We start from the raw sequence: 19,187 nt of genomic DNA, 5'->3' as shown, positions 1-19,187 counted from the left end.
TTTGGCTAATTACAGAAGGAAAATAAAGCTTGCACTGTCCAGCTTACAAACAATTCATAAAGGCCCGGGCAAGAATGGCATTCTCACAGATCAGCAACCCACCTACTTCACATAAAGCCTGACTTTCATGATCCACAGTGAGATTGCTTCACAAGTGAGTCTCAACTAAGTCATCCATGGAGTTGGAGACTGTGGCTGTGTGAGTTTTGGAATGTTAGGATGTGGGTATTTGAGATTCAACAAGTGATATTTGGTAAGTACGCCTAAAGATACGTAAAATGGACAAAAGGTTGATACAACCTGAGCAGAATGAAGCATGTTCTCATCCTAAACCACAAGAAATCTTCATTTAAAAAGCTGCATTTGTATTTCTACAGTTGAATAATTCTTGGATTAAATATAGGTATTGCCTTTGCAATTCAAGAGTGATGCCATGGCTTTTAAACAGTTTCAATATGATAACCAGCTTGTAACAACAGAATTATAAGCTGGTTATCATATTGAAACTATAGATTTAGGTTAATACACAGATTGATCTCAATATTGGCTCATTTTTTTAAAACAAAGATTGGATTGTTTGTCTTCCTTTTGTTAAGTTGTATGAGTTCCTTATATATTTTGGAAATTAACAACTTATCAGCTGTATCATTGGCAAGTATGTTCTCCCATGCAATGGGCTCCCTTTTCATTTTGTTGATGGTTTCGTTGGCTGTGTAGAAACTTTTTGTTTTGATGTAGTCCCATTTGTTTATTTTCTTCTTAGTTTCCCTGGCCCTAGGAGATATATCTGTAAACATATTGCTGCAAGAGATGTCTAAGCCGAAACCGGTTTGGCTCAGTGGATAGAGTGTCGGCCTGCGGACTGAGGGGTCCTGGGTTCGATTCCGGTCAAGGGCATGTGCCTGGGTTGCAGGCACATCCCCGGGGGGGGGTTGTGCAGGAGGCAGCTGATCGATGTTTCTCTCTCATTGATGTTTCTAACTCTCTATCCCTCTACCTTCCTCTCTGTAGAAAATCAATAAAATATATATTTAAAAAATAAAAGAGATGTCTAAGATTTTGCTGCCTATAATTTCTTCTAATATTTTTATGGTTTCACAACATATTTCAGTCTTCTATCAATTTTGAGTTTATTCTTATGTATGGTGTAAGTTGGTAGTTCAGTTTCATATTTTGCATGTACCTGTCCAATTTTCCCAACACCATTTATTGAAGAGACTGTCTTTACTCCATTGTCAAAAGGACCTAAATAGACACTTCTCCAAAATGGACATACAGAAGGCCAAGAGACATATGAAAAAATTCTCAAAGTCACTAATCATCCAGGAGATGCAAATTAAAACAATGATGAGATATCACCTCAGACCTGTCATGGCTATCATCAACAATTCAACAAATGACATGTGCTGGCCAGGATGTGGAGCAAAGGGAACCCTAGTACAGTGCTGGTGGGAATGCAGACTGATGCAGCCACTATGGAAAACAGTGTGGAGTTTCCTCAAAAAAGTAATAATGGAACTTCCATTTGACCCAGTGATCCCACTTCTAGGAATATATCCTAAGAAACCTGAAACACCAATTAGAAAGGATATATGCACCCCTATGTTCATAGCAGCACAATTTACAATAGCTGAGATCTGAAAACAGCCCAAGTGACCATCAGTTGATGAGTGGATAAAAAAATCTGTGGTACATTTACACCATGGAATATTATGCAGATGTAAAAAAAAAAAAAAGGATATCTTTTGAGACAGCATGGAGGGACCTGGAGTGTATGATGATAAGTGAAATAAGCCAGTCAGAGGAAGATATGTATCATATGATCTCATCATATGATCTTGATTTCTCTCTTCTCACTCTCTCTAGCTTGTGGGGATATAGAGATGTCTGTTGAGTTTTCACAGGCATATATATATATATATATATATATATATATATATATATATATATATGTATGTATATATATATCCTCACCCGAGGATATGTTTTATTAATTTATTAGAGAGAGGGAGAGGAAGGGGGAAAGAGAGAGAGAAAAAAACATTGATGTGAGAGAGAAACATCGATGAGTTGCCTTCTATATGTGTCCTGACCAATCTTTTCTTTTTGCAATTATGTTTACAGAGCTGAATTTAGCCCACAATTGAAAAAACTCTGTTGCCTCTTGGATTCTCTATAATTACTGCAATAGAGAAAGTTAAGGAACTATAAACCTGTAAGCAGGCATAATACTTCACAGACTGAGTTCCCTCTACAGACACAATGAATTCTGGTTAGGGCACGTCTCAAGTGCTAGGTACTGCTATTGGGAGTTATACTTAGAGAGAGAATGTCTAGAAGAATATGAACCGTTCTTAACTTTCTCCTACTTTTCATGATAAACTTGTACTGTTAGTGTCATTATATAAATCAATTAAATAAATGGGATGTCAACTAAAAATAAAATAGATAAGATGGCTCAGGTTGAGCAAACACCTACATAGAATTTAAACAGTTATATAGATTTAGCCCACAATTTCAATCATATATAAAGTTGTCTGGTGAATTAAAATGATATATAATTTTGTATTAATTAAAATAGATTAAGATGTTGATTTTCATTCATTTAATTATCAGTTCACTCCTCTCTTCCTTCCTCAAAGAATTCGGCCGGTGGACACTAGAGATCTTTTCTGTTCACATGGTACCTGCTGAGCAGTATGTTCAGCTTTTTATTCATTCCCATGTGAGCAGACGCACTACACTTCTTGCATATAAACAGAGAAAATTACAATATGGAGGAACTATTATTCCTTCTTTTAGAGTAAGTTTGTGGCTGTCCAAAGCCTGGCTCATGTTGCAAAGAAAGAGAGAACTTCCTCTCCAGTTAATCCCACTGTTTCAGGGAATTTATTCCAAAGGGATAATGAGACAAGCGCTTCAAGGTTCACAAAAGCACTCCAAGATTCACCAAAGAAATTTTACTTATCAGATTGTTAATAATGCCAAATTAGAAACAACCTAAATACCCACAAAACAACCTAAATAGCACAAGTTAAATAAAGTACGGTGGAGAGCAATCCAGATGGTGGATTAGGAAAAACTTGCACTCACCTCTCATCAAAATTACAACTAGGTTATAAAACAATCAACCTAGACAACCATTTGAAGACTAACTGAACCGAAGTCTTATAACTTAGCATTTACAGAAGAAGCCACCAGAGACTGGCAAGAGGAGCAGACCCACTAAAGGGCTGGCCCTGCACCCACGTGTGGAGGTTGAGAATCCAGAGGGATACTTCAGCTGCAAAAATCCCCTCTGAGTGGAGGGTCTCAACCCCTGCCGGGCTCAACAGCCCAGAGCACCAGTGCCAGGAAGAAGAGCCCCCATAGCATCAGACAGTGAAACCTGGTTGGGGTTCCTTCTGCCTGGGTGAGATGGGAGATGATGGAAACCCAGGTGTCCTCTTCCAAGGGAAGCACACAAAATCTCGCTTGCAGGCACTCACCCTGGTTCTGGTGAGGGGATGGCAGCTCAGAGGATGCTGGAGTCACACGGAGAGAATGAGTTGCTGGCTTCAGGAAGAAGGCTGGAGAGACAGCCGCCAACATCCCCGTGCTGAGTCTCTCTCGCAGCCCACAGATGCCATCTTTGCTGGCCCCAGCATTCCCCTCATGGCATTTGCCTTGGGAGCTACATATACTAGCCCCACCCTGACAACTCCCTGGGGCTCTACCCTGCCAAGCTCCTAGCCTGGATTGCATTTATTTCCTGAAAAACTCTAGAATTCTAGGCAAGCTCCAGTGGGAGGAGGGGTATGGGCCAGAGACACACAGAAAGAAACTGAATTGTGTGGCTTTAGGGTAAAGCCCATTTTCTCCAGGATTCTAATCAGAGCCAACATTCCTGCTCCCCAGGCATTAGCCTAGAGCACTGCACTAGCTCCACCCTGATGACTCTCTGAGACCACCCCCCAACATAAAGGTCTGAAGGCCACAGGTGGGTGGTGGCTGGCCTCAGTGTACCCTGAGACTTATGCTGAGTGGCCTCAGACCAGACCTGGAGCCGAGTTTGAATCTGTATTAACCTGGTGAACACCACTCTCCCCTACCCGGCCTTTCCCTGAGAACCTGCCTCATGAACTCATGTACTGTCAGGCTCTTTCAGTGGCTGAGCCTAAAAGACTGCCAGCAGGCAACGGTGGGTCTTGGGGTGCCTTGGGCCTTTTGATGACCTGACCCAGGCCTGGAACTATTGGTGGATGGCCTCCATTTGCAGCTTGGCCCCTCACACGTGCACTCAGACACACACAGATTAACAGGGATAGAAGATTTTTCATGCACATGGGGGGGAAAAAGCTGGGGTAACAATATTCACATCAGACAAAATAGACTTTAAAACCAAGGCTATAGAAAGAGACAAAGAAGGAAATTACATAATGATAAAGGGAGCAATCAAACAAGAGGATATAACCCTTGTAAATATTTATGCATCCACCACAGGAACACTTAAATATATAAAACAAATTTTGATGGACATAAAGGGAGAGACTGACAGTAATCCAGTCATAGCAGCGGACTTCAGCACCCCAATGACATCAATGGATAGATCTTCCAGATAGAAAATCCACAAGAGAACAGCAGCCTTAAATGACACATTGGACCCGATGGATTCAATTGATATTTTTAGAGCATTTTATCCCAAAGCAGCAGAATATACATTTTTTTTCAAGTGCACATGGAACATTTTCCAGAACAGACCACATGTTAGGCCATAAAAACAAGTCTCAATAAATTTTAGAAGATTGAAAACATATCAAGCATCTTCTCCAATCACAATGGTATGAAACTATAAATCAATTACAAGAAAAAAAACTAAAAAACACACAAAAACATGGAGGCTAAATGACATGTTACTAAAACAATGATTGGGTTAACAATGAGGTCAAGGAAGAAATCAAAAGATACCTTGAGATAAATAAAAATAAAATTTAATAACCCCAAGTCTATGGGTCAGGCTTAAGAGGGAAATTCATAGCAATATAGGCCTACCTCAAGAAACAAGAAAAATATCAAATAAACAATGTCACCTTATACCTAAATAACTTGAAAAAGAACAACAAACAAAGCCCAAAGCGAGAAGAAGGAAAGACATAATAAAGATTAGAACAAACATAAATGAAATGGAGTCTAAAAGGCAACACAAAAGATCAATGAAACCAATAGATGATTCTTTGAAAAGATAAAAAAGATTGATAATCCTTTAGTCAGACACATCTAGAAAAAAAAAAGAACCAAATAAGTAATATCATAAATGAAAGAGAAGTAACAACTGACAGAAATACAAAGGATTATAAGAAATTACTATGAACAACTATATGCCAACAAATTGGTCAGTCTGGAAGAAATGGATAAATTCCTAGAAATACACAATTTTCCAAGACTGAATCAGGACAGACCAAAAAGTATGAATAGACCAGTTACAACCAATGAAATTGAAGCAGTAATAAAAAAAATAAATTCCCCCAAAACAGAAGTCCTGGACCAAATGGCTTCACAGATGAATTTTGCCAAACATTCAAAGAAGAATTAACACCTATCCTTCTCAAACTATTTCAAAAAATTCAAGAGGATGGAAGACTCCAAAGATCAATTTATGAGACCAGCATTATCCTAATTCCACAGATAAAGACACTGCAAAGAAAGAATAGGCCATTATCCCTGATGAACATTGATGCAAAAATCCTCAACAAAATATGAACAAACCAAATACAGCAATACATTAAAAAGTTCATACACCATGATCAAGTAGAATTTTTTCTTGGGATGCAAGTCTGATTCAATACCCCAAAATCAATTAACATGATCCACCACATAAACAAAATGAAGGATGAAAATCATGTAATCATATAAATAGATACAGAAAAGCATTTGACAAAATCTAGCAGCAATTTAAGATAAGAACTCTCAGCAAAATGGGAATAAGGGATCATATCTCAACATAATAAAGGCCATATATGGCAAACCCATAGCTAAAATCATACCTGATGGGGAAAAACTAAAAGTGTTTCCCTTAAGATCAGGAATAAACAGGAATGTCTGCTTATTTAACATAATACTGGAAGTTACAGCCACAAAAATAAAAAGTATCCAAATTGGGAAGGAAGAAATATACTGTCATTATTTGCAGATCACATGCTACTATATATATATATATATATATATATATATATATATATATATATATATATAGAGAGAGAGAGAGAGAGAGAGAGAGAGAGAACCAAATTCTATCAAAAACTACTAGAGCTAATTAAAAAAACTCAGTAATGTAGCAATATATGAATTAAATATTTAAAAATTTATTGTATTTTATATACCAATAATGAACTATCTAAAAAAACTAAGAAAAAAAATCCCATTTACAATAGCATAAAAAATACCTAGGAATACATTTAACAAAGGAGGTAAAAGACTTGTACTTGGAACACTATAAGATACTGACAAAGTAACTGAAGAAGATACAAATAAATGGAAGCATATACCATGCTCATGGATAGAAAAGATTAACACCATTAAAATGTCCATACTACCTACAGATTAAACTAAATTTCTATCAAATATCAAATGTGCTTTTCATAGAAATAGAACAAACAATCCAAAAATTTATGTAAAATCACAAAACATCTCAAATAGCCACAGCAATCTTGAGAAAGAAGAACAAAGTTAGAGGTATCATGCTACCTAATATCAAACTATACTACAAGGCTATAGTCAACACAGCATATTACTCACGTGAAAAAAGAAACATAGATCAATGGAATAGAATAGAGAGCCCAGAAATAAACCCATTCCTATGTGGTTGATTAATATATGAATAAGGAGGCAAGAAGATATAATGGGGTAAAGACAGTTTATTCAATTACTGGTATTTGAAAAATGGGACAGATGCATGCAAAAAAAAATGAAACTAGACTACCTTCTTACACCTTACACAGGAATGAACTAAAAATGGATTAATTATTAATGAAAACTCTAAACCTTAACACTCTTAGAAGAAAATATGGGAGTAAAATCTATGACGTTTCTCTTAGCACTAGTTTTTCTAATATATTGCCTTGGACAAGGGAAATAAAAGAAAACCAAATGAGACTACATAAAATTAAAAGTTTTGCACAGCAAAGGAAACCATCAACAAAATGAAAGGATAATCTACTGAATAGGAGAATATATTAGACAATGATACATATGATAAGGGGTTAATAGCCAAAATTTATAATGAACTCATACAACTCAATACCATAAAAACAAATAATCCAATTAAAAAATGGGCAGAGAACCCCAATAGACACTTCTCCAAAAAAGGGCCTTCAGGTGGTCAACAGAAACATGAAACAATGCTTAATGTCACTAATCATGAAATAAATGAAAATTAAAACCACAATAAGATATCACTTCACACTTGGCAGAATGACTATCATCAATAAACCAACAGACAACCAGAGTTGTTAAAGATGTAGAGAAAAGGTAACACTTGTGCACTGTTGGTAGGAATCTAGTTAGGTGCAGCCACTATGGAAAACAGTATGGTGCTACCTCAAAAATTAAAAATGGAACTGCCTTATGACCCAGCGATTCCACTTCTGGGTATATATCAGAAAAAAATCAAAACATGAATGTGAAAGAAAATATGTACCGCTCTGTTCACTTTAGCATTATTTAAAATAGTAAGATATAATAGCAACCCAGTGTTCATCAATAGATGAGTGGATAGAAAAGTGGCTGTACATATATACAATGGAATATTACTCAGCCATGAAAAGAATGAAATCTTATCTTTTGCAGTAGCATGAATAAACCTAGAGGGTATTATGCTAAGTAAAGTAAGTAAGTCAGAGAAAGAAAATACCATATGATCTCACTTATAGGTGAAATCTAAAGAACAATATAAACAAATAAAATAGAAACAGACTCATAGGTAGAGAATAGGCTGATGGTTGCCACAGAGGAAGAGAGTTGGGGGCCTGGATGAAAAAGGTGAAGGGATTAAGAAATACAAATTGGTAGTCACAAAATAGTCATAGGGATGTACATACAGCACAGCATAGGGAAATTGGGAATCCTACATAATAAAACCCTAATATGCAAATCAACTGAGTGGCAGAATGACCAGCAGAACGACTGGTCGCTATGACGTGCACTGACCACCAGGGGGCAGACGCTCAATGCAGGAGCTGCCATGACATGTACTGGCCATTTACAGGGAAATGGCAGTGCAGACCTTGTGCCAAAAAACCAACACTCGGCTTCCCACAAGTGGGACACAGGCCCCGCCACGACCACGGAGCAACACCCCACCAAATCACAGCTGACGCTGTCAACCCCATGGCGCAAAATGTGGTCCACAGCACAGCCCAGATTGGAAATGGTGGCTGTGGGTGACGGGTAATGATGTCACATAGCAACGCCCGGCTTCCTCTCCCTAGCGACTAGCCACCTTGGAGTTTCTTTAGCCCAGGAACACCACTTGCTTTATAGCCAGGTGGAAACATTTACACTTTAACCAAATGTCCATGAAGCATTTTCCCCGTGCCTCATCTCATTTGATCCTCACAGAAGTCCTGGAGTAGGTAGATAGGAGACTAGGTGGAATCATATTTTCTTTTCATTAACTGGGAAACGGAGATTTAGAAAGTTTAGAAACTTGACCTGAATGAAAAGAAGAAATGGTGGACCTTAAAAATGGCTTCAGGTTTTCTCACTGTGCAGAATACAGTCAAATACTGCTGCAGTTCAATATTTTAGCCTTTGTTCTCCCTGCATGATTTATAATAATAACCTGCTTTGTGTTGATATTTACTGCTGTGTTGCTGACAATTACCTGAAAGAGAGGTTGGGGTGCTTCATTGGGCTGGATAAAGTTTAGCTAAATCAGAAAGCAGTTCTAATTAAGCAAGTTTATTCTATATCTATAAAAAGCTGAGTTGACTTGCACATGCAGGATACATATAAAGCTCTCACTGGCGCCAATTGCACACATGTGTTTTGATCTGTCATTGTTGATTGTGAATTTGGTTGACACTTCTATTACAGAGAGGGGCGAGTAACGCTATAAAATATTTCTTCTAATTAATTTCCTTTCAATGTACACAAATTCGTGCACTAGGCCACTAGTACAAAATAATATCACATGTAAATGTTAATAAAAAATAAAAATATATGCCGTAACCAGTTTGACTCAGTGGATAGAGTGTCGGCCTGCGGACTGAAGGGTCCTAGGTTCGATTCCGGTCAAGGGCATGTATCTTGGCTGCGGGCACATCCCCAGTGGGGGGTGTGCAGGAGGCAGCTGATCGATGTTTCTTGCTCATCGATGTTTCTAACTCTCTATCCCTCTCCCTTCCTCTCTATAAAAAAACCAATAAAATATATTTTTTAAAAATAAATATAAATATAAAATATAAGTAAAAAAATAAATCATGGTATAACTAGGAAAAACACAATTATTAGTTCATTAAAACATTGCCAGGCCCTTAAAATATATATAATTTATAGGAGAGAGAGAATTCCAATGCAATGCAAAAATATTATGGTCAGAGAAACACAGACAACTAGTAAGAAGCAAGAAGCAGACAGAAGGGTTTATTCCTGGTTAGAGATCAAGGGGCAAGAAATGGAGAAAGTTATTATTATCTAAGACTTAACACACTTATAAAGACATTTTCTTCTGAAGTTTCCATTACTGTAGCATTTTAAAATGAGAAAAGTGTTATTAGAAAATTAAATTGGCATGCTAAAGGTCACACAGACAGAATAGGTCAACACCAGAGCCTGTCTCATGAACCCCCAGATTTTTCTGCTTAAAAGGAAGCCTGAGCTAGTCCCTGAAAGATTAGGAAGAGTTCAGCACTTAAGAGGATGTGTTGTGAAGTGGACTGGAGAAAGGACCACGATGAGAACTGGTCATGGCTGAGAAACCATGCAAGCAATTCAGAGTAGCCGGGGATATTGAGAGTTGAAACTCGTTTAAATCTTTCTCCACAACCTCTTTGTTTACTGACGTGGACATAAACCACTCCAAAGGTGGGCGGCCTTCAATCAGTTTAAAGAACCTATGTAAGAGAGAGCAGGAGGAAGAAACTCTAGAAGCAAGAATCTTGAAAACTGGAGAACAGCAGTGGCAGGAGAAAAGGCCATAGAGATAAACGGGGCTAGACAAAGAGCATCTTCCATGCCCTGCTGAGGGTCTGCACCTGGCCTTAAACCACGGAGAGCTAATGGTGTGTTTCAAGCAAAAGAAAGAAATGATTGGTGTTGCACTGAAGTCATACCTTTTATATGACACATGCTACATACACAGATTTATTGATAGGTAGTAAATGTTTCAGAAATCAATTTCTACCATACTATCTATAATCATAAAAGTGTAATATGCTAATTAGACTGGATGGCTGAACATTGGAATGACCGTCCAGACGACCTTCCAGACAAGGACTGAGGCAGCCAGGACTGTGAGGGCCAAGCCCCTTGCACCAATTTTGTGCATTGGGCCTCTAGTCTACAATAAATTCTGATCATTAAAAAATTCTATTTCAATGTACTTCATTTAAAAAATAACATTTATAACATTGACTTCATAACACAGTAAGTGAACAGCTGCAGTTGGAAAACCCTAAAAATATGTCAGGAATGGAAGCAGGAAAATGGTTTTGAAGCTACTTCTTCCTCCCCAACTCAACAACCGAGCACAGGAAGGAAATTCATAGAGTTTTAAGCATTTTTGTTATTTATTCCAAATACAAAAACACTCATTCATTTTCATCATAAACTCTGGAAGATGAGATATAATTTTCCTACTCCATAGAGGCTTACAGAGATGATATACTTTTTATAAGTTTGCACAATTAATAAATAGCAGGGTCAGAAATAAAACTCAACCATCAGTCTCTGCCACATGATGCTTCCTCCCACTGTAATTTAGACATTCTGACTGAGCTATTTCCAGCCTCTGACGCAAGCTCTCTACATGACTGACAGGCAGCTAGGACACAGTGCATGGCACAAAATAGGTACTCAATAAATATCTGATTGAATGTAACGATGAAATTGTGTAGTGTGAAGGTAGACAGAGGTCGTGTGCAAAATGCACTTGTTTCATACATATCCTAAGTTTTCAAGGTGAAAATATTTCCAAATGATTTTTCAAATAACCAATGCATTTTTATACCCTAATTAGTGTCCTGGAGCAAGAAATTCGTGCATGGGGAGGGGGTGTTCCTCAGCCCGGCCTGCACCCTCTCCAATCTGGGACCCCTTGAAGGATGTCCTACTGCTGGTTTACAGGGATCGGGCCTAAACCAGCAGTCAGACATCCCTCTCACAATCCAGGACTGCTGGCTACTAACCGCTCACCTGCCTGCCTGCCTGCCCTAACCACTCTGCTTGCTGGCCTGCTCACCCCCAACTTCCCCCTGCTGCCGGCCTGCTTGCCCCCAAATGCCCCCCCACCAGGCTGATCACCCCCAACAGCCCCCCTGATGGCCTGCTCACTCCAAAATTCCCCCCTGATGTCCTGATCACCACCAACTGACCCCCACTGATGGCCTGCTTGCCCCCAACTGCCCCACCCCCCACCAGCCTGATCACCCACCACTGCCCTCCCCTCTTGGCCTCTAACAGCCTCTACCTTGGCCCCGCCACCATGACTTTGTCCAGAAGAACATCTGGAAGGTCTCCTGAAAGCTCTCCCAGTCTAATTAGCATATTACCCTTTTATTAGTATAGAATAGAGGCCCAGTGAACAAAAATTTGTGCAGTCAGCAGGGGGGGTGGGGGGGGGTCACTCAGCCTGGTCTGTGCCCTCTCGCAGTCTGGGACCCCTCGGGGGATGACCACATGCTGGCTTAGGCCTGCTTCCCAGGGGATTGGGCCTAAGATGGCAATCAGACATTCCTCTAGCAGCCTGGCAGCCCTCGGGGGATGTCCACTTGCCAGTGGGGAGCAGACCTAAGCTGCAGTCAGACATCCTTAGCGCTGCTGAGGAGGCGGGAGAGGCTCCCACCACCACCGTTGTACTGGCAGCCATCAGCCTGGCTTGTGGCTGAGCAGAGCTCCCCCATGTGGGAGCGCACTGACCACTAGAGGGCAGCTCCTGCATTGAGCATCTGCCCCCTGGTGGTCAGTGTGTGTCATAGTGACCAGTCATTCCCAGTCTTTCTGCTGTTCAGTTTGCATATTAGGGTCAGTTTGCATATTACCCTTTTATTATATAGGATAGAGGCCTGGTACACGGGTGGGGGCTGGCTGGTTTGCCCTGAAGGTTATCCCAGATCAGAGTGGGGGTCCTGCTTGGTTGCCTGGCCAGCCTGGGTGAGGGGCTGATGGCTGTTTTCAGCTGGTCACACCTTCTTCAGGGTTGGGGTCCCCACTGGGGTGCCTGGCCAGCCTGGATGAGGGGCTGATAGCTGTTTTCACACTGGCCACACCCCCTTTAGGGTGGGGGTCCCCACTGGGGTGCCTGGCCAGTCTGGGTGAGGGGCTGAGGGCCGTTTTCAGGCTGGCCGGCGACTGAAGCTCCCAGCCTCTCCTTTTTTTCTTTTTTATTCTGGGATTTATTTGCCTTCTATAATTGAAAGTTTGTTGCTGTCCTGCTTGCTCCAGCTCTGAGGCTGCGGCCTGCTAAAAGCAGGTATCTGGGGTTTGTTTAGCTCCTATAATTGAAACTTTGTTGCTTTCAGAGCTCTGAGCCAGGCCACGGCAGGCAGGGAACCTTGGCTTCCTCCATCACTGGAGCATGCAAGACTCCTGCTCGCTTCAGCTGCATGGCTGCCAGGTGCCATCTTGGTTGGCAGTTAATTTGCATATTGCCCTGATTAGCCAATGGGAAGCATAATGAAGGTATGGTCAATTACCCTTTTTGTCTTTTATTAGATAAGATGGATTGATATATAGAATGATTGACAAGGTCGTAAGCCAAGGCATGTCTGCAGTCACCAGAAGCCAAAAGAGGCCAGGTATGGATTTTCCCTACAGATTCTGGCACTGCTGCACCTGGATTTTGGCCCTGCAATACCGGTTTAAACGTCTAGTCTCTATAATTGAGAGAGTGTAACTTTCTATTGTTTTAATCCACCAAGTTTGTGATAATTTGTCACAGCAGCCATAGAAACCTGATATTATTATCTACTCAGTACAGCAGCAGATATTGTAACTACAGCGAGCCTAAGGGTGAGCGGGGTTCTGTGAACATGCAGATTTCCAGGCCTTGCCCTCTGCGTTTTTGATTTGTTGAGCCTGTGAGGAGGGGAGGTGAAGGTACAGGTTAGTTAATTAATTAACTATATGACTCACATCATTGCAATACTAGGCTGCATATTTTCCTTTCCCATCTCAAGTCAGTGTTGTGGGGAATGAAGAGGGATAGAGGATAATAATTTTATTTAGCTCTTCAGTTGGCTATTTTCTTTAATTGCTCTCTGGTTAGATAAAAGGAGTCAGCTTATTAATTAATCATTTTTGTATAATAATTAAAAGCTTTCCAGTCCAATAAAACTGTGTGAGCATACTTGTTATGCAATTTACATATTATAAGAAATTGAGGAAGGTTTTGCTTTCTGGAAGCCTCCGCTTCCTTATCTGTGAAGTGGGCATAAAAATAGTCCCCACATAATATATTGTGTGAGAATTCAAGATGTTTATAAAGAGTTTAGTTCCATAGCTCCATACTAGGAATGCTTTATATAAACACATGCAATAACAGAATTATGTGTGTATATGAAAATAGATAAATGTATATATACAGATATGAAAAATTCATTAGGATTTTATCAGATAAAATTTTGTTGCAAAAAATTCTACTATTCCACTTTAAGTGACTTGATAATTAGAGGATAATGAATATCATTCAATTTCATTGTCCATTATAGATTATATTAAATCTTCATTATAACCTATGATTGCCAATAGAAAGTGTTATAAATATAACATTAAAATTACATTAGTATTCATTCACTTGAAGATATACTCTGTGAGTTTTTAATAAATTCCTGCTTTTCAGTTTGTTTTAGAAAACAAGGAATTTTACTTACTCTTTTATTATGAAGCTATAAAACTGTTCTATACTTAAATAATCTTTACATATAGGGCCAATGTTAGATATAAAAATTATTTGCCAAATGCATAATTTCACTACAAAAATCTATGAATCATTATTTATCTCACATGCCCATAATCTCTCCCAACCTAACCAAAGTTTATATTCTTGCTGTAGATAGGAGAAACAAGTATAACAGTCAAGAAAAAATGCTTATTTGTATCGAAAGTTTGGAGATAACGGGGGGTGGGGGGTGGTGACAGGGGAGGGAGGAGAGGGAGAGGGACCAAAACACTGAAGAAGAAGGAGAATGAGAATGAGGAGGAGGAGGCGGCGGAAGAGGATTTTCAAATAATTTATCTCATCAAAGATAAACTCTTCAAATGACTGTACTGAGATCAAGTGAACAATATTCCCCCTATATTATTTTCTTTTCCTTTCCTTATATAAGTTAACTTTTTATGACATTATTTAACCATCATAGTATCTTAAGCTAAGAATATCACAGTTCATATTCAAAACTGCTTCATACCTTAGTATATTGTTTTCTAAAGTAGGGATTTACAATTGTTCTGTTATATATATTTACTATAGAGCAGGGGTGGGCAAACTTTTTGTGAGTGCATGCCAAAACCAGCAAAATCTCTGACTCAAAATTCTTCTGCGTGCCAACCCTAATTTTTGAGAACATGTTACACCTACTTGATATCTCTTAAGGTGTACGTATATGAAGAACCTTGAAGAAATAATAAAATTCATTCGAGTGACAAAAACACAGTATATGATGATGAAAAACACATTTATTTTTTAATGTATACATGTACACTGATAGTCCGACAGAAAACTTTATGACTCCATTTGATATTATCAGTGGGACTTTTGCTGCTGTATCACTGATGACAGAGATTTTACATCAGGTTTATATTTCGTGACCTTCAGAGATATGCACAAGCTACTACTTTCATCCGTCAGGCTACTCCTATTATGAGACTTAACAAAATTCATCACTGAGAACAAAGATTCACAAGCGTATGTGGATGAAACCAAAACACTGGTCGGATCTAGAAAGGCAGGGAGAGTAAGGCAGAGGCATAGAAATTGCTTTTCCCCTCTCCTGTCAATCCATGTCTATGGCCTTTAAGATAACTTGTTATGTAAAATTATTTATTTATCTAAGATGCACCTACACTGAATTTATCTGAAAAATAAAAAAGTCGATATTAAGAAAAAAACTGTAAATGGAAGATTATAAGAGAGGGTTTCACGTGCCAGCAAAAGTTACTGGCGTGCCATGTTTGGCACGCGTGCCAGGGGTTGCTCACCCCTGCTATAGAGTATTGTAAGTGGCAGTTTTCTATTAAATTTTAAAAGGAGATTGAAAAACATGGAGCAGTAAATTCTTTTTAAAAAACTATAATTACAAAAAGATTGCAACAGAATACATTTTGTAATGCTAGGTTTGATTGTACTTTTGTTTACTGGGATACTGGCCTATCAGTGGGAAACAATTTATAGCATTTTCAGTTAAATTATCAGGATAAAGAGCATGCTGAATGTTTAGAAAAGTGGTTGATATTCAAATATATAGTAGGCGTCTCTTAAGACTGACAGTGTCAGAGGGGAAGGTGGTTGGGATATGCATGAAAGAAGGTGAAGGGATTAAGCAAAAACAACATAGACACAATTTAAACATTGTGGTGATAGCCAGAGGGAAAAGGGGTGGGGGCTAGGCTAGGTGAAGGAGGGCAAAGTGGGGAAAAATTGGGACTGAAAGAGACTATGCTTGGGGCGATGGGTGACCATGCATATGCTGATGATGTTTTGTTAAGTTGCACACTTGAAACCTGTATGCTTTTGTGCACCAATACCCTAATAATTTCAATATAATCTAATTAAAGTGAAACATGCAAATTTACCATACCTCCGCTATGCCCCCAAGCCACACCCACCAGCCAATCAGAGTGACTATATGCAAATTAAACCAACCAAGATAGTAGCCGGCAGCCACAGAGCTGGAGCAAGCAGGAGGCTTGGTTGCCCCGGCGATGGAGGAAGCCAAGCTTCCCACCTGCCCTGGCTGGCTGTGGCCTCCGCTGAAGGCAACAAAGTTTTAAATATAGAAAATAAATAAATCCCAGATACCTGCTTCCAGCCAGCCTCCACTGGGAGCTTGGGTGGCTGGGGGCCGTGGCCAGCCTGCAAACAACCATCAGCCCCTCACCCAGGCTGGCTAGGCACCCCAGCAGGACCCCCCTCCCTGAAGGGGGTGTGGCCAGCCTGAAAACGGCCCTCAGCCCCTCACCCAAGCTGGCCAGGCACCCCAGCGGGGACCCCCACCCTGATCCGGGACACCCTTCAGGGCAAACCAGCCAACCCCCACCTATGCATCAGGCCTCTACCTATATAATAAAAGAGTAATATGCAAATTGACCTCAACAGCAGAACGACTGGGAATGACTGGTCACTATGTCACACACTGACCACCAGGGGGCAGACGCTCAATACAGGAGCTGCCCCCTGGTAGTCAATGCGCACCCACAAGGGGAACTCTGCTCAGCCACAAGCCAGGCTGATGGCTGCCAGTACAGCGGTGGTGGTGGGAGCCTCTCCCGCCTCCTCAGCAGCGCTAAGGATGTCCGACTGCAGCTTAGGCCTGCTTCCCAATGGCAAGTGTACATCCCCTGAGGGCTCCCGGGCTGCTAGAGGGATGTCTGACTGCCAGCTTAGGCCCGATCCCCCGGGGAGCAGGCCTAAGCCAGCAAGTGGACATCTTCCAAGGGGTCCCAGACTGCGAGAGGGCACAGGCCAGGCTAAGGGATCCCCCCGAGTGCACAAATTTTTGTGCACCAGGCCTCTAGTAATAAATAAATATTAGAAATATTAACAATATTTATCAATTGTTATTTATGTACATACATAAATGATATGCATTTCCCTCCAAAAAAAGAAGAAAAATTTTATCTTCTCTCCAAAAAGAAAGAAAAAAAATGTACATAGAATCTGGAATTCAATAAAAAAATTAATTTTTACTTCAATTTATATTTGTCCTACTAATGATATAAACTTATTTAAATAGAATACTCCTAAGAAGAACACTTAAACCATTTACTCTATAATACAACATTAACCCTACCAGACCTGAGGCCCTGAACCTAACTGTCCCCTATACCTGGGCTCCTGAGCATTAAAGAGAAAAAACCAACATGATATAGAAAAATGTTAGTTACATGCAAACAAGTGGTTAGAATAAGATGGAACTTGGAGACATTGTAGAAAATAGGTCTAGGCAAAGTACCGAAAATTAGGTACAGCAGTATAGCGGCAGATTCGAAAATTACCAAAAAATTGGTACAGCGGTCTGGTAGGGTTACTATAGAAAAGTATTCTTGTACTTTCAATGCTTATTTAATATCTGAATGGCAGACCAGATAACTCCCATAAAAATATAATTTCCAGCCCTGGCTGATGGCCCAGTTGGTTGGAGTGTCATCCTATCCCACACACCAAGAAGGTTGAGGGTTCCATTCTTGGTCAGGGCACATAGGGCACATACCTAGATTGCAGGAGGCAACCATTTGATGTTTATTATCTCTCTCTCTTTTTCTCTCTCGTCGCTACCCTTTCTCTAGACATATCCTTGGGTGAAGATAGAATAGATATAATTTCCATGTTGCCATTGTTTTTCTTTATAAATTAGGCCATATACATGGTATTCCCCAGAAATGTATTTAAAATGTGTGTATACATTTTTGGGGATACTCTATATTTTAGGAAATATCATTCTTACCTTACTATGAATATAGTTTTAAAAAGTTATAAAGATCCAAATATATCTTTAAGATAGAATACTGAGCAGAACCATGGTCTTTGGTGTTTTGTTAAATCAATCTAGCAAGTAAGAGTTCCAGTGGATTTTAGAGTTCTCATTTCCTCATTGCAGAAATAGGCAGAGACTTTGAGTGTTTACTGAATTCTTTTCCCTGGGTCACAGAGTCAGGATTAGAATTCTAGTGACCATTGTCCTTTCAACACAGCACACTTCCATGTTATTTCATTTGCTTCATTTGAACTTCAAATTACCGATTTACAGAGCAACTTTGAGAGACAAACTCAGTTTTAGAAGTCATTCGGGTGATTGATATTCTAATACTAAAATATAAATTTCTTAATACTAGCAGTTTATGATTATTCTTCCAAAGTTTGAACCTTTATGAAAAGGAAATCATTAAAGAAAGTAAAGATTTTAATATAGTGTTTTGTTAGAGATCAGGCCTATATTGGTAGTAAAGCATTTGTCTTCATTAAGCTATCTTTTTCCAGTCATTCAAAGAGATAAACAGTTTCAAAAACGGCAGGGAATCATGGGAATGAACTATCTTGGTAATATTCCACTCCCCTGAGTCATAGTGCTAGAATCCTACAGTATGCCGTTTATAAGATTTTGTTAAACCTTTAAGAGCATTCCAATATTTGATCTCTTCCCTATTTGGTTAGAAACCTCATCTTCTCATCTTACCTAAATGAGACTTTTAAACAGCAGCAATTACAAGTGGTTGGAAGAATTAAAATTTTAAAGGGCAGAGCACTGATAAAAGTACAGATATCAGGAATGGTCTCATTGTCTAGATCACTGTACACAGAAGGAATGGAATGCAGATGCCTGTGAAATCCAATAGGTAATTATTCTGAAAGTCTCAACCCTGTGGTTCATGGAATCAGAGAATTAAGGAAAGACTGAAACCTAATTTTCTATCTTTTAGGAATAAAAAAAGAATACGAAGGAGAAGAATTCCAAAAATTATCATATCATCAAGTTTTCAATAACATCATGTGATAGTAAACAAGGTTGAAGGTTGGGCTGAAAACAATTGAGTTACTAGGGTGAGGTAAAGAGAGGAAGTAGCAAAGAGGAAGGAGAAGCTGTGACCACATTTGCCAGATCCTTAGCTCAGACATATAATTGACTTATTGGTGTGCAACTATTCAACATAATCAAATTTCCTCATCCACCCCCCCCATGCACTTGTGAAAGTCCTTAAATATAATGGTCTATTTTAAAAATAAATTTTTGTTTTCAAAATAATTTTCCCCTCCATGTCTTACATTTTTGTCTAAG

At 39.5% G+C, this 19,187-nt stretch overlaps 1 protein-coding gene across 5 annotated transcripts in view; it reads right to left on the bottom strand.

Annotated features, from left to right (window-relative positions):
- The window catches only part of NAV3 (neuron navigator 3), an 860,737-nt gene that overhangs the window by 246,226 nt on the left and 595,324 nt on the right, over positions 1 to 19,187 (bottom strand). The gene's annotated exons all lie outside the window — the stretch shown is intronic.

This window comes from Myotis daubentonii, chromosome 2 (assembly GCF_963259705.1).
Source record: "Myotis daubentonii chromosome 2, mMyoDau2.1, whole genome shotgun sequence".
In the NCBI taxonomy this organism is placed as follows: domain Eukaryota; kingdom Metazoa; phylum Chordata; class Mammalia; order Chiroptera; family Vespertilionidae; genus Myotis; species Myotis daubentonii.
The sequence above is the reverse complement of the archived record's forward strand: the minus strand, read 5'-3'. Positions and strand labels throughout refer to the sequence as shown.